Raw genomic sequence first — 16,764 nt, 5'->3', positions numbered from 1 at the left:
TTCTGGATTATGCATTATGTCTTTACAGTTATGGATTCTGCACTCTGCATTCTGATATTTGCATTCTGCATCATGTATTTACAGTTCTGGATTCTATATCATTTCCTTACAGTTCTGCATTCTGCATCATGTCTTTACAATTCTGCATTCAGCATATGCATGTCCTCAAATTATGCATCATGTTTGCAATCTTATAGCTAAATGTGTATATCTAAGAAATTATGTCATTCTACATCATAATTTATATATACTTTTGATTATTGTTATATATTATCTAAGTGCTATTTACATGAGTTTTTAATGTACACTGAGCAAAAAATAGATTTGGTTGTGTTACTAGCTTTTATCTTTTAGTCGTATAGAGTTGATGGTTTTGGAAATCTTTTAAACCATTGGTGTATTTATTTAGCATGTGCAATAGATCTTTCTTGATTTCTCTATTATGTTCTTTTAATACTATATCTATGATTGATGTAAGAAAAGGGTAAGAATTAGCAGCTGAACTCCAATGTTGTCACATCTCTTTTGTAGGTATGCATCATATGTGCTCTAATCTTCTAGGTTTTTAGGTAGGCTATATTCTATGCCTAAAATTTTATTTGGTTACAAAAATCGTATATTTGCTATAATAGTGGTTGTTAAACTTAGAAGTTCTTGACTCTTAGGAGAGATATTTATGTATAAAATTCAGCTTCGTTTACTCTGAAGGCAAATGTTTCAAGAAACTGTATAAATGATTGTTAAATTAAGGGCCATTTTCCACTACATATTGTGCATTGTAGCTTGAGGTAATTTCAGTTGTAATCTCTTAATATTTTTCACCTGGTCTTGTCTATTATCTTACTCATATATAACCTTCCAAGAAGATAATATTTATTGCTGCTTTTTATGTTTAATATGGAAAATCTGAATTTAGGTGTTAGTTTTGTTGATTAAAAATGCTTTATATATCTTTTAAAGACTTCATAAGACTATAAAATTAGATATGGCATGTTCTCATTAGACACAGTTCTTGTAATTGGTTTGTTGCCTAAACCACTATTGGCCCTTTTTTGTTATGTCTGAATGTGATCTTTGATTTTTTTTTTGGTATGGTCGCGGATAATACCATCTATACTTCTGACTTTTTAAACTTTTTTGTAATAGTTAGTGTGGTGATTAATTATTTTGAAGGAATATATGTATGTCTTAAACTATACCCAATAAAAGGTTCACTAATGTTATATCTATAACTGGTATGTGTGTGGATAATACCTTTTCTAAAGTTACTTTGTAAATGTTTGGATTGTATGTAGTTTGAGAAGGCCATATAGTGTTTGTTTTAACCAACCTAAACAATGAATGATTTTAAAGTGAATTTTGTTCTATGCTACGTAATGATTTGAGTTTACTGGATAGGGGATGTTTTACGCTATCTTTGCTTTGAACCCATGGATTGTTTTACTATTGTTAGAGCATGGTTTATTATTCTTTCAAACTAGTATATAAATTTGTTTGATTCAAATTGACTCTCCAAATAATCTATTATCTGAATTTCATAATTTGACTTCAGTGGTTGCATCATAGACTGTTTTTAATTCACGATTTGATTAGTGGATATGTTCTATGTTTAAACTTGCATGCATGATTTTATTGATTTTGGCATCATTTGTGATTTTATTAAATCAAACACTTGAATCTATATATTCTTGAATGGAACCAACACGACTTACTTTTACTTATTTTTAGAGTGAGGTGAATAAGGACGGTGATGGATTTTTTTTAATGTCAAGAAACGGATAGATTCACCTCAAAGAAATTAGGAGCGGAATTAAAAATGTAGTTTTAATTGTTTATCTTCAATCATGCAACGTTAGATCACAAATCTAGAACGTTATAAACTCTATGACTACACATTTTACATGAGAGAGAACCCAGCCGATGACCTTAGCACAATATGGCATATAGAGAGTTCGTGGAGAGATCCAGAACTTCCAAGCTACTAAGCTTTAGCTCACCTGTGAGTATTTAAGTTGCAGTTTATGGTTTTAAATGTATTATGCCCTCTCTCTTTGTGAATTAAGCAGAGAACCTTGCTTGATTCATGGCTTCCAAGTTGTTTTATTTAAATGTTCAGTGTAGTAAATAAAATGGATATGTACATGAATGTGCATGCAGCTAAATTAAATGTCTGAAAGAATGTAATTTATTTTTTGTTGTTGCAAAACAAGGTAAAATTTTCCAACTATAAAAACAAAACTAATTATAATAGATTACGCATAGACTTGACAAAAAAAAAGATTACGCATAGACAAAAGATCTAGTAGTGGTTAAAAGATTAGTATCAGGAATCATGACAGCCGTTTAAGTCATAAATCATAATGATTTTTCGGTTTTTCCCTTTTTTACATCAAATTTTCAATTTTAATTTTACTAAAATACAAATATATTTTGGTAGTTCTTAATTTGGTTTAACAATTTCACTTAGATTTTATTTAAATTTCAGTAGTATAAAAGATTACATTTTATGAAAATAAAATTTTATATTATATTATATTTAATAATTATCTATTTTAAATATGTTTCTTATTAAAGTGATCCCACTAATGATACCTCATTCAATTAAACATTCTACGCTAAGGTGATTTCCGGCAAACAAAAAAATAAATCTCTTTGACGTGTTATGATTTTTGCTTGAAGTTCTATAATTGATGTTGTTCATATTGCTGTTTGTTTTATTTTGCTATATTTGGTTATTAATTTTTGCCCAACAGGAGGAATCATAGAAATTTTTGTGTTCATGGAGGAACTGTGTCTTTGGTGATGGCCCATTCGTGTTTCCAGCATAACCATTTAGTTTTCCTTACAATGATCTGAAATTAATTGATGTTGTTCATATTGCGCATTTGACTTCACATTAGCTTTCCTTACTATGATCTGAACTAAAGCCGGTTGGTAATGTTTGTTAGTCGGATCTTTGCTCCTTTTTGTCACATTTTGACTGAGATGGTAACTTCGTAGTTCTTCTTAGACACGTGGAGAGCAGTAGCCCAACCGCAATAACCATCTCCACCAATGACCAGAACACTTTGGTTTTAACGATGAGTTATTGGTAGATGTTTCATGTTGCTGTTGTTGGCTTATAGGTAAAGTTACTCAGAAGTGACAATAATATCTCTTATGTTTCTCTTGGAAGACAAGTACTTGGAGGGAAATTTTTGAAAAGACTTTAGGATTGAAGGTCTGCCTTAAACCAAACGGTTTAACCAAATACTTGCTATTGGTTGGTAAGATAACCGAAGAGCATGAAGTTGACATTAGATGCACCAGCGGTGGATCTAGCAACTTTTTTAACCGGTGCACATATTAAATTAATTATTTAATTTAAATATTTATTTAAAATAAAAATATTATTAAATTAGTGATTATATACAATATCAGATTTTCAGATTTCTTTTTCTTTTTTAAAAACACAAATAAAAACAATGACAATAACTAAATGTTTAAATTTGGGTTTAGAAAGACAAATTATTCAAATTTGGGTTTAGACACCCAAATAAAAACAATGACAATAACTAAATTACAATATGTCAAATCCAGAAAACATATAGATCCAAACAAAACAAAAAAAAATATGTTGGGCCTTTGGCCCGTAATAAAAAAAAACAAGGTGGAAAATGACACTCAAACCCGGGTCTGAAGTTTTATAAGGGTGTGTAAGAATAAATATTTCTACCAACGGAGCTATGGTTCTTTGTAGGCCTGGAACGGATCCGGATATCCGGAAAATTCAGGGTACCCGGATCCGGATATCTGGGAAATTCAGAGTATTCGGATCCGGATCCGTCGGATTCGTGAATTTAATATTCGGATCCGGATTCATGGTTTTCGGATATTCAGATTTCAGATATTCGTCCTGATATTCTATTACTCGCGGATATCTGGATCCAGATCAGTAAAAATAATTAAAAATAATATTTTTTAAAAAAATACTAATTTTTTTAATATAATACATAAATTAAATATTTATATATGTCTATAATATTGTAAAAACTAAAATATCATATTATAATATTAATTCATGTATAAATTTTAATGAAATTTTAAAATTTAATGTATTTTAAAAATACGGATCCGAATCCAGACCTAAAAATTAAGAAATCTGGATTCGGATCCGGGTATCCCGGATATCCTATTTTCAGAACGGATTCGGAGCGGATCTCGGATCAAATCCGTATCTCGGATAATAAATCTCAGGCCTAGTTCTTGGTTGTAAAATGCCTACCAAAACAATTTATAACATTTAAGCTGACAAGACTACTCTCCAAGGTTTTTTGTTGATTATGTGAAAGACAACTGCAAAACAAAAGCAGCCAAGATATAGGACAATTTGGTCAACGTTGATGGATGCGAAGACGAAACATATGAAACTTTTCTTTTAGATTCGTTAGATTTCTTTGTGATATGTACTATTTAGTGTAATAAAAAATAATTTTTTGAATAAATTTGTTAAAGACGAAGAGGAATTAGTCATCGAGTAAAAATGTAAAGTAGGTTTTTAAAAAAATACTTCTGTGAAGATATTTAAGGAGAACAATCATCTCAGTTAACAGAACTGAATTATATAAGAAACTAGGGTCGGCCCGCCCATAATATATTTAAGTTATTATTATTTGTATAATTTTGTGATTTGTGTTTTGAATTTGCATTTGCAAAAAATGTGTATGATAATGGTTTTGGCTTTTTAAAAAGTTTTAGGTGATAAGATATTATATGCGATAAGATATATTTTGCTTGAAATATTACATTAACGTTCTCGAAATTATAACAAAACTATTCATGAATTCACCATTTTCATCTTTTTTTTTATGAATCCTTCTTATTTATTCTTAAAATTAATATCTTATATTACATTGTATATTTTTGAATTACATTATGTGTATATATATTGTGTATCTCCGTAACATGCAACAATATTTTCACCTAAAATATTGTAGCAAAGTAATTAAACAACACAGTTTAACAAATGTAATTCATCTTAATTGGAAATTATATTTCATATTATCTATGCTTTTTTTTGAACGGTTATTATTATCTATGTTAACTTCTCAAATTTTTGATGGTTAATTTCAACTTTTACAAACAAAACCAAAATTACGAATGGAACACAAAACACTCATATATTGAAAGTCTTGAATATATTTGAAGTTAGTTGGTCGATCCAACATCAGGGCCATCATTTTTATATTTGTTTTTGTTTCTTTTTTGTTCTTATTTTTGGAGTACACTTGTCAATGAGTAACACTATCATATTCTCAGACAGTAAATAGCTTGAGCTGACCGTGGAGGGGAACTCATAGAAACAAAAGAAAGACAATACATACCAAACTATACACAGTAGTGTCTGGAAAATTAGAAATGTACACCTTAACTTGAGAGTATAATCATATGTTTTACATGTTAAGAGGATGACGACGTTTCTTCTTTATGTTTAGACAGTTCAAGAGATAAAGTAATTCAGAACTTAAAAAGATTAATTTGACAATTAAGTCTCAGTAACACTAACAATACAAAAGTAATCATTACATCTTCCTCAATAGCATTTTTTTTTTCAATGCCCCAAAACCATCCGCCGTATATGGTTTCTGGCTTGCTCTCCGAAGTAAAAGCCTCTCATTCCGACACCTACCTCTCAACTGCGCTTATCTCATTAATTGAGTATAGATCCATACTTTTATTATTTGCTCGCAGCCAAAAGAAAAAAATCTTCACTACAACTCAGGAAAACTTCTTTCTAGAATATTTTTCTTTCAACAAACACATGATTAAGAACATTTGAGATGCATATAAGAACATGCAAACCCATTAACAAATTAGCATATTTCTAACCACAGCCCATGCAAAGTAGTTGATTAATCAAACGGCGGTAAATATTACTGAAAATAGGAAATAAAATGCAAGATCAGAAAATTCTAACCTGTTGTATCAGCATCCCACGGAAAAATCATATTTTGCTGAATAACCGATTTGCAAAACATAACAGTGGAGAAAACAATTCACACCTTGAAGCAACCTTTATCATCGTCTCATACACCTCACAAATGGGAGCCATTGATCTCTCTCCCTGACAGAATGTCATCGGTGTATGTTGGTGTTGCGTTCAATGAGCAATCACGATGATTAAACGATCTCGAAGGAAGCGCAGGTATAGGTGGAAGGGGTGAAAAGTGTCACAGATAAGGTGGACACGTTCACTCAGTCATAATGACAGAAGCGGTGGCCATTGAAACTTTTGTTCAGAACCATCATCCATGTGTTCTTCTTATCTGAGCTACTACCAATTAGTTTACAAAAAAAAAGGCCTTTGATTCATAAAGTTCATAACTTTCTTATGTATGTAACCAAAAAGAGTAGAGAGGAGCAACATTACCAAAGTCATCGAGCGTAGAAGTAACAGCAAACTCTCCCAAGTTCTCTATTCAAGAACAAATGTTAAAGTTGAATATTTTGAAACGTTGAGCTACAAACATGAAACATCGCAGTCGAAACACAAATGAAAAAAAAGAAGCCAAGAAGGAATACAAATCGAGAGGAAGTGTAACAGTCAGTGATTGTCCCGATGACCTTGTTTTAGAAATTCATGGATCAAGTTAGATAGATTATTGCGGCAATTGAGGTGCCATTCACCAATCTGGCCTAATCGGAGTTTAGAAGATTGTTCCAACATGAACGCCAGTCATCATTGATTATCCGCTAAGGTTTGTCAAAACCGGACTTCGACGGACTGTGGTGTTACGACTTCATGCCTTCAAGTGGGCGAGCAGATGGGAAGAAATAGCCATTCCGGGATGACGAATTTGTGAAGATTACAATGACTAAGAAGAAAGTGATGATCTTCACAACTCCAAACTCGCTTTTTATAGACCGAGATCTACAAACATTGAGATAAGAGGTGCATTGAATGAAAAGTTGTGGGATGAGTGGATCAGTGATGTAAATGAAAACTTTAATATTGTTCACTGAATCCATACGTTAGCAGTACGCATCACTAACTACAAATTCAATGTCCAGAAGATCTAACGACCGAACGATCACGATGCTTGCGGAGAAGACGAAGCGAGTCAGTTGACCTAGAATGAAACAATAATGGGCTTAGTTAATAGATATTCTGTGAGATATAAACGATCAAGTCCATCACGTAAAAGAGCCTCAAACACACCCACATGTTAAACGACGAAGCCCATCACGTAAAAGATTAAATGAAACGGTGAGTTTAAGTCACTTGAACACGTGTCGCGCATATATGCTTTGAATTAGTGACCTGTCATCCTATGTGGACACTCTAGGAAAGAAACAAAGCCTCTTTTATATATAAAGACTAGGAGGGTGTCCGCGCTTCGCGCAGAATATTGATTTATTGTTCTTAAATATGATTTTTGGATGATGTGATTATGTGGTCAGTATTTATTGTAAAAAGAGTATTAAATTAATGATACTACTTATTAGTGGTGAAATGAGTTTCTGATGTAAAAAGTATTAAATTTTAATAACTTTATCTTTAAAAATTTGTTGATTCTAAGAGTAACAGCGTCAAAATTGTATTTTAGTTTTTCACATATTTGAATATTACTCTTTTTAGATGTTTTTTGCATTTTCCCCTATATTTTGACTTTGAGCCGTCACCATCTATGTATTTCGTTTACTTCTCCGGTGTGCAATGCTTCTCACCATCACTGGGAAAAGACTCACATCCGTGCTCTTGTTTTTCTCACCTTTTTTTCTCTGTGAGATTATCTGGTATTTGTTATACATCAGGCATATTAGTTCCAGGTTGTGTGGTAGTTTCTTACGGCGTTGTATGTTATTTCGGTCAATATTGATAGTTTTTTCTTTCGATTTTGGCTAAGGTTAGAAACTATATCTCGTTGGGTTGGGTCAGAGTTTAGTTGTCATTGATGTTGTTTTCTTCGTCGCTGGTTTGCCATCGATAGTCTCTGCTCGTCTTGGTTTTCAAGATCTGGTTTTTGGTGATCTGACTTCTATGTTCTTTTTTCATAGCTCGAGGTTGGCTCCACGGTTCATTGATTTCATTTTGTCTCTTATCTCTTTGTTCTCTCATCTCGTTACACCTTTCATCATTGATCACATCTCTGGTGGCTCTCCCTTTCGCCATATTTGCTACTCCAGTTTGGATAGTATTTTTCTTTGTGTATGTTTTGTGCGCTTGGAAGGTTGTTTATGGTCTCAAGCTTAAGCTTTGGTTTCTCGGTGGTTGGCTTCCGTTTTCCCACACTAAGGTTGTTTATATTCTTCTCATGCATCCCTTGGTGTAGGTGTGCGGAGCTAGTCTTTTGGAGCTTTGGTTTCTTCTATTCAGAGTTTTGTGGTTCTTCGCTGTCATGGATGCCTTGTATGTACTTGTTTAGTTTGTGAGGTGCTTCTATTAGCTGGTGGTTGTGCTTCTGGTGCTTTAGACATGCGTCTTTTTGTTTTGTGGTGACTTTGTTCTTCTGATGATCATTCTTTCTCTGACCCGTTTTTTTGGTTTTTTTGCGCTGGTGCTTGATCACGATCCTTTGTGTTCCGGGGATTGTTTTATCTTATATTCTATCTTTTTACCTTTTTCTGACCTCTGCTTATTCTAACCAACATATTTTATGGTAAGATGAGATATGTTAGTCTTCTTTGTTGATCTTTTTTCAGCTCTAAACTTTTATTGAGTTAGTATTAATATGGTATTTTGCTTTTTCTTTGTGATTGTGAAAGTTTTATGTTTAGATTATGTATTGCACTCTAATTTCTTTTTATTAGTCTTGTCATTTTAATTTTTTAATAGTTAAATAAATATATAATTGGTAAATTAAATAATAGAGAATTGTAAAAAATAATAAAATAACAAAAAAATATGTTATTTTTAGTTATGAATAAATTAAATATGTAAAATTTATTTCTATAATTTTATTTATTTATTTATTCATATTGAATTTTAGTAAACAATAAAATAGATTATCAAACTTCATAAGATAATAGTTATTGCGAAAAAGATTAGGTAGTGTACAATTAGAAAGTATTTGACCAAATTATAATAATCTAACAGAAGAAGAACCTAAAATGTAAAAAAAAAATATATGGATGACACGTGTCGCAAAAACCCTCCGCCACTTGTCAGAAGAAGGGAAAAAATCAACTTTATATATATACTTTTTAGAACTGAAACTGCAGTGGCAGAGCCAACCAAATCATTTAGAGGGGTCAATTTCCCTATAAATATATATTACTTGGGTCAATGAATTAAGTTAATGATAATTTTTCAGTTTTTTTTTCCAAAATACAAGTAAACTTTTTTGTTACTAAAATCCACATGGGTCAAGTGACCCCTATGCTAAAGCATTATCTCCACCATTGGCAGGGGCGAAGCTAGGTTAGATGACTAAAGGCGCATGTGCACCCAGTCTATTTAAGATATTTAATTTTTTACCTTAGACAAGTAGGAGATAGATGGCTAATTTGGTAATGATGTACCCATAGTTTCTTATGAACCTGAGTTCAATGCCCCCTATACTACTCTAATGTGTTATTTTGCACCCAGTCGTAATAAATTCTAGCTTTGCCCCTGACCACTGGCAGCCGCGTACTTCTATGTGTCCTCCAACAACTGGAAAATCACTTCTATAGGATCAAAGCTCAATACTTCCGCCTGTTATAAGCCATGAAGGCATAACCTAGTTAGCCCTTCACATTAACCAAGTTATAGACGCTAACAAAGAAGTGAACATTCATAATTCATAAGAAAAGTGAAATATATATGAGTGCAGACCACAAAAGTATTAGCTCTAACAACATCAATCACAGTGACTCCTATGAGTTTCTTTGGATCAAAAGTGACAGTTTTCTTGAAAACCTCAGTTGTTGTTGGCACCGTAGCCGATTACTGATAATATTCACAATCGCTTTCGAATAACATAGCCTGGAAAGTGATTAAAACAGTCAATGTACCGCTTCATTCAAAGTTGATAGCAACGAAAAGTGAGAGAACATTTTATATGTACCTCGACAACTATAGTGCCACCCTTGTGGATGCGGTCTGTGAGATATTGAGTGAAAGAGCAAGGAGGTTCCATCTGTAATAGACATTAAGATGAGAATATTTATGAACGATAATTCTACTATAAAGAACTTAAAACATTCATAAAAATAAAAAAGGGTTCTATTTAACGTAATTTAGTGAAGTTACCTTTCCATGAGAGGCCTCTTCTCTAACGTGAGACCATACTCGTATTCCCAAACGCACATGTACATTTGGAAGATTTTGGCATCAACGAAAACACAAACCATACACAAACAATTTATTTAATATAAATTTTCTTTTCTAAACATTTAATGAAAATATAACTATAAAAGATTATATTGAGCTTTTTCAAAAAAAAAAGAAGATTATATTGAGCTTGGTTTTTCAAAATTGCTAATTAACATGATTGTGACACATGGTAGTAATATATTTATAAAGGTGATATTTGTTAAACTATATCATAATCAAAATATATATACTAAAATAATAAAAACAATTTTTCTTAAAAATTAATTATAAATATTATTTCATAGTCTTATTATTATTAATTTTACTATTATTATTATTATTATTATTATTATTATAATAATAATAATTATTATTATTATTATTTTTATTATTATTATTATTGTTACTACTGTTATTTTTATATTTTATTATAATGTTTGTTTTAAAAGATACTAAAAATAGAGAATTATAAAAGATAAACATTAACTTTTAAGAAAAAAACGTTAAACAAAAATGAATTGTAATATGATTGTGATATGTGCCAACTAAAAAATAGATTGTGTATGTGTCAATAAAAACTTCCATTATATGAAAATAACTTCTTCTTTTTCTAAAATATTAAATAAAATAGATTTCTAAAAGAATTTTTTTTTCTAATCTTAACCAATTAAGATTTTTTTCCTTTTCTTTTGAATCGTGACTAGAGAGAATTGTAAACTTTTATTTAATAGTAGTTTTTACTTTAAAATTTTAATGATAAACACGATAGTAACAATTATTCGATTAACAAGAAAAATTGTAAAAACGAATTTTGAAAATTTCAACTTTTAAAAATATTTAATATTAACTGAAAATAGTTATTTGATAGAAATTTGTTTTTTAAATCCTAGAAAAAATATAATTGTAAAACATTATGTAATATTAATTTCCTTTTTAAAAATCCTACAAACTGTAAAAGAATATTTGATAGTTGTTTTCCTTTTTTTAATAAAAAAATCCTAAACAAAAGAAATTTGTATAATATTTTTAAGTCCTAACCAAAAGAGAATTGTAAAAATTTATTTGATATTATTTTTAAGAGAGTGTTTGATGATGAACATGATACTAAAAATTATATAATTAGAAAAAGAAGTGTAAAATAGTATTGATACGATTCATAAAAATAGCAATTTTGAAAATATTTATTTATAACTAAAAATAATTATTTGATAGCAATTTTTTTTTCTGAAATTATTAAGAGAAGAAAATTGTAATAGGTTATATGACAATAATTTACCTTTTCTAAAATCTTAAACAAAATTGTAAAAGAGTATTTAATATTATTTTTTTATTTTTTCATTGTAAATAAAATGAAGATTTATAAAATAGAATGTTTTCATTTTTTTTTAAATTCCAGCAAAATAAAAATTTAAAGACTTATTTAATAGAACATTAAATTAGTACATAAGAACATGTATAATGTTGTCAGTGATTCGATTAGTGTATTTAACTTTCATTTCTTTTTACTTTTCATTTCTTATTTCAGATTTTTTTCAGTTTAAATGTTTATATATAGTATTTTTTCTCATCTATGCACCATAACTATAAAATACAAATATTAACTTGAACTTATATGTGAAAATGAGTTTTAGTTATAAAATAAAACTCAAACAACATATGCAAAAAACAATCATAATACTATAATAAATTTTTTTTATTTTATCGTTTTTATCAAATTAAAACATCAAACAACAATGATTTAGAGAGCTTTATTTTCAGAGCAAAAAATTAGCGATTTAGAAAGCTACAATAATGAAAGCTACAGAAAATAAATATACATATTAAATTCTATAGCAAAAAATATAAAGGTACAGCCCTTACCAATCATTCCCTTAAAAAAGTTAATTAGGTTTTGTTTTGATTCAGAAAGTTTTTTTTTTTTTGGTTTAAAAAGTTTAGAATGTTTGGTTGAGGGTAAACCAATTAAAACTATCGTGTATATGATATTATATAACAGTTTTCGTGGAGAAATAGAGAAAAGTTGCATCAGAGTAGGATCGGACCCCATATCTCTTGACGCAAAAATGCCTCATGTACCACTGGCCTATGTTGTTTAATCGTTTAAGTTTCACATATATTAATATATTTATAATTAAAAATATATAAAAACTAGATTCTGCGTATTTCTCACTTAATCTTTGATTTTCAATAACTAGTTAGGTCCAGAATCGCGGTCCGACTAGCACTTAACCTTTCATACACTATCCCCCCCCCCCATCAAGTGGCAATGGGACATTTCGAATCATGGTTTTTTCCTGTGATACAATGAATATATATATATATATAAATCATAATTTAAATGGTTAAAATATTTAAACTACTTTTTTGATACAGAAAATTCATCATAAAATTATTGATAATATAAAAATCTAATTATATAAAAAGATGTTGGTATCCCTCCTGTTGCGCCACCTCAGCGCCAGGTCAGAAAGTCAAGCTCTATAGCAGTGACACGTGTCCGATTTTTTTAAAAAAAATGTTTCTTTCACTTAGATTATTTTGGGCTCTTACGGTTTGTTAAGTGGGCTGATAAAACTCATTATCCAATACGAAGAATACTTACAGTCTTCGTCTTAAAATATGGTGACGTTTGCTTTCTGGGATTCGTCGTGTTCTTCAGTAGCTGCTCTGATAAATTGACCATGGAGATTTGGGGAGGTGATGGAAAATGAATATTCATCGCCAATCTCAGGGGCGAGCTACTGTTCGTGCCAAATCTTCTAGATTTAATCTTGCCGGAAAAGGGAATCATGAACCGTTATGGGCTGCATTCAATCGTTCTCATTAACGACCCTATTAACTCCTTCTCTGCACTCCTTCCACAATTCCTCATTCAATGCATCTCCCCTTTCTTCAAGTCGGTGAATCTCAACTATATAAAGTGAGTCTTGATCCCGTGAATATCATCCTTTCACATATCACAACCGAAAAATCTTTCTATGAGCACATTAACACCAGCGGCGTCGCTCACATGGTTACAACACCAGAGAAGTCGATTAGCCAATTTCCGGCGAATTCGACCTTCAAAGTCCCAGTGTGGTCGATATGGGTTCCATCTACGCTTCGATAAGAGTTTCGAGCTCAGAGAGCGCGTGCATTAGCGGTTCGGGAACATACTGGCCACCGAACTTCTCGAACCGACCAGACGAATCGGGTCGTTGCCACAGGGTTGGGTCAGATCGGGAGGTCATTAGAACAGGCGGGTCCTTGGCGATGGTGCAGGAGACGGAGAATGACGACCTTGAGCAGGACGTAAAGTTGAGAACTTTGGAGGGTGATGATCTCAAATGGGTCAATTGGGAAGAGGAAGATGATGATGAAGAAGATGGAGAAGCGGAGGTTTCGAAACGGAGGTTCTGATCTCTCACAGTCAATGTCCTTCAAAGTACGACTTTTTATAAATTATTTAGGACAAAAGAATAGACAGATTGGTCAGAATTCTAACCACAGAAACAGATAATGAATACATATACATATATACAGTATATATATAATAGGTTGTTTGGTAGGATGATGAACATAGAATTAGATTTTTAGCACATGGTTTCGAAAAACATATTCAAATGAACCATCACCTACCCTTATCTTTTACTTCAGCATACTTTTTTTTTTCTTTTTGCTAATTTTTCCCCATCCTTCAGATTGAATTTCAGCGATCAAGTTCAGCAGACATCAGCAGCATAAATGATGGTGGGAGGTGGTACTGAACACATAGACTGTCATGGACCAAGTTTAAGCGTTAGTAGGGATCAAAGCTGAAGATAGGTTGCTTGACCGATTGAAATCTACTAAAACGACTTGATTTTAGTGCAAGTAATTCTGTCTCTGGTTTTTCTGGCTAAACAGTACCTTCAGTTTCTGTTTTTACTGGTTTTGGATGACACTAACTTTGTTTTATCTGCTTTGTCTCTGGTGTTGCTTCTCAGTTGGATTGATACCACCATGGATACGCATCTCTCTGATCCAATGGGAAAACATCTCTGGTATGCAATGTATCCCCAAGATTTTAGTCCGCCTTTTAGTAAGCTCACTTGCCTTAAGAATTCCCAGGTCTCTCTTAAACTTTTCTTCAGCAAGTGATGATAAGAGAACTCTTCTTCCCAATGTTCTTGGGAAATAAAACTCCTAGCCCTTCTTGTTCAGATTACATCTCCCTTTGATGCCTTCCCTAGATGCAGCTTATGATTATCAGTGTTTCCATAGACTTTTATCTAGATGAATCTGATTTAAGAGTTCTCAAATCTCTGGATACTTCTATAATCCCAATGCTCCCTTGAAGTTTTGGTTTTGTACAGGTAAAGAGAGTTCTTCACATTGTGGAGTTGGTGGTAAAAGGAAGCATAGGCATTTAAGTTGGAGGAAGGACCTGAATGGAGAGAAGGAAAATCAAAGATTATCTTTAATGGCTGGACTGGTAATGGAAAGAACAAGCGAGATGGTGATTCAGAGCCCTCATCTGGTTCAGCTTCCTGTTAGAATGTGGGAAAGTCACTAGGCATAGATTCACAGAGTTGTCAAGGTACCTTACGAAAATGCAACTAATTATGCAGTATACTTGGAAGGGTATGTGAAAGATATCTATAAATGTTATTTAGCGATCCTGAAAATGCCAAAGCATTATAGAAATAAAGCGATCCAAGATTGAATTAAAAATTTGCCTTACATGTAACTAACCTAGAAAAAACTATAAATTGAATGTTGTCGCATGTTTAACAAGAAATTGCGAAAGACGGAAGAAGTGATAAATAATTATAAATTAATTTTCTATCTTTTCGTTATAAAGAAAAAGGAATTTCCAGTCAAGTAATTCAGTCATTATATTCTAAAATCAATAAGACCTTTTTCTTATCAAACAACTTCCAAAATAAAATATAAAACAGTCGACATCATCAAATAAACATAATAAGAATATATGGAAAACTAAAACCAAATCAATAAAAACAAAGGAAATACTCCTACAACTCATGCATTTATTTAGTTAGAATATTTGGTATTAACTTATATATCGAAATATGTATTTTACACTATATGTGATTTTAGATATACATATATATATGTGATTTTAGATATAATTTGAATAAAAAATAAAATATTAAAATAATAATAAAAGTTATAAATGAATTTTACTTTGAATAAAAATAAATAATACAATGTTTTTATTCTTCTGTAAATGAGTTATATATAATAGTTATTAATTTATAATTTTAGTAGAACCATTTACATAAGAATTTTCTAAATCTTTATAAATCACGGGTTGGCCAAAACCACAGATTTAATAAATTTATGAAGCTATGAAATTTAATAATTATCTGATAATAAATTATAAATTTAAAAATGTATTCTTAAATCTGTATTCTCACATATATACAAATATTTGTTAATATACCTATTAGGCTTCACTAATACTCCATCCGTTTAAAAAAATTAGACATGTTTTAAAATTTTCACATTTTATAATAAACCATATTAAAATTTAGTTATAAATGCATAGTTTTTGTACTTTTATATTTCCTATATTTTTAAACCAATAAGATTTTGAAAAATGCAATTAATTTTTTTGAACTTCACATTTTTTTATTATTAGTTGACAAAAATTGCATTGGAAATATAAAAAAAATTATCTTTTTGAAACAATTTTTTTTCTCTAGACCATGCATCTTTTTGAAATAGAGGGAGTATGGGTTAAGAATATAACCTTTTTTTTACCATAAAATTTTCCTAGGCCTATTAAACAGATGCATTAATACTTAATATTTTAAATGAAATATAAAAAGTTAAAGATTAAGTGAGAGAGTATATGCAATTTATTTTTAATAACTATGTTCTAACCTGATTGGTATTTTTGAAAACATAGTAATTGTAACATAAATAATATTTAATAATGAAAAATTAAATAAATTGTTCATATTTATTGAGAATATTTTTATTATAATTTTACACCGAGTTGTAATCCAGAATTATATTTTAACTATAGTTAGCTTTGTAATATATTGTTTTATGGTAATAGTTTAATAAATAACATATTACACAGTGATATTCTTTATAGAAGTTTTAGTGTATTTAACTCCTATACAACGTTCGTTATCAAAAAATAAAATAAAAAAGCTCCTATACAGTGTTTTAGAAAGTTTTTTTATTTGGTATGAAATATATTTTTTAAATAAGAGATAATTTAGTTTTACTAAAAACAGTGAATATTTGGTATTAGCTGTACCTATTATAATTTTAATAAAATATATTATAAAACATTAAATAAAATATAAGAAAGAAAAATTCTCTACGATAGTTATTTTTAAGTTTTTGTCATAAAAACAGTACTCAACGAAAAAAATAACCAAAATATTTTATTAAAATGCAAAAATACATTTATACCCTAAGGTTAACTAATCTATACTTAGTTTTAGAGTTAATGGGTTGAGTTTTGAGGATAGAGTTTCAAATTTTAAAAA

At 30.4% G+C, this 16,764-nt stretch overlaps 1 long non-coding RNA gene across 1 annotated transcript; it reads right to left on the bottom strand.

Annotated features, from left to right (window-relative positions):
- Window positions 1–257: 257 nt before the first annotated feature.
- Window positions 258–11,282, bottom strand: LOC117131780. Its single transcript, XR_004455121.1, has 2 exons — window positions 6,042–11,282; window positions 258–5,634 (listed from the first exon to the last, which is right to left on the bottom strand). It is a non-coding gene; the product is annotated as an uncharacterized LOC117131780 (long non-coding RNA).
- Between the last annotated feature and the right edge of the window lie 5,482 nt (window positions 11,283–16,764).

The sequence above is a fragment of the Brassica rapa genome, chromosome A02 (assembly GCF_000309985.2).
Source record: "Brassica rapa cultivar Chiifu-401-42 chromosome A02, CAAS_Brap_v3.01, whole genome shotgun sequence".
Classification (NCBI taxonomy): Eukaryota; Viridiplantae; Streptophyta; class Magnoliopsida; order Brassicales; family Brassicaceae; genus Brassica; species Brassica rapa.
The sequence above is the reverse complement of the archived record's forward strand: the minus strand, read 5'-3'. Positions and strand labels throughout refer to the sequence as shown.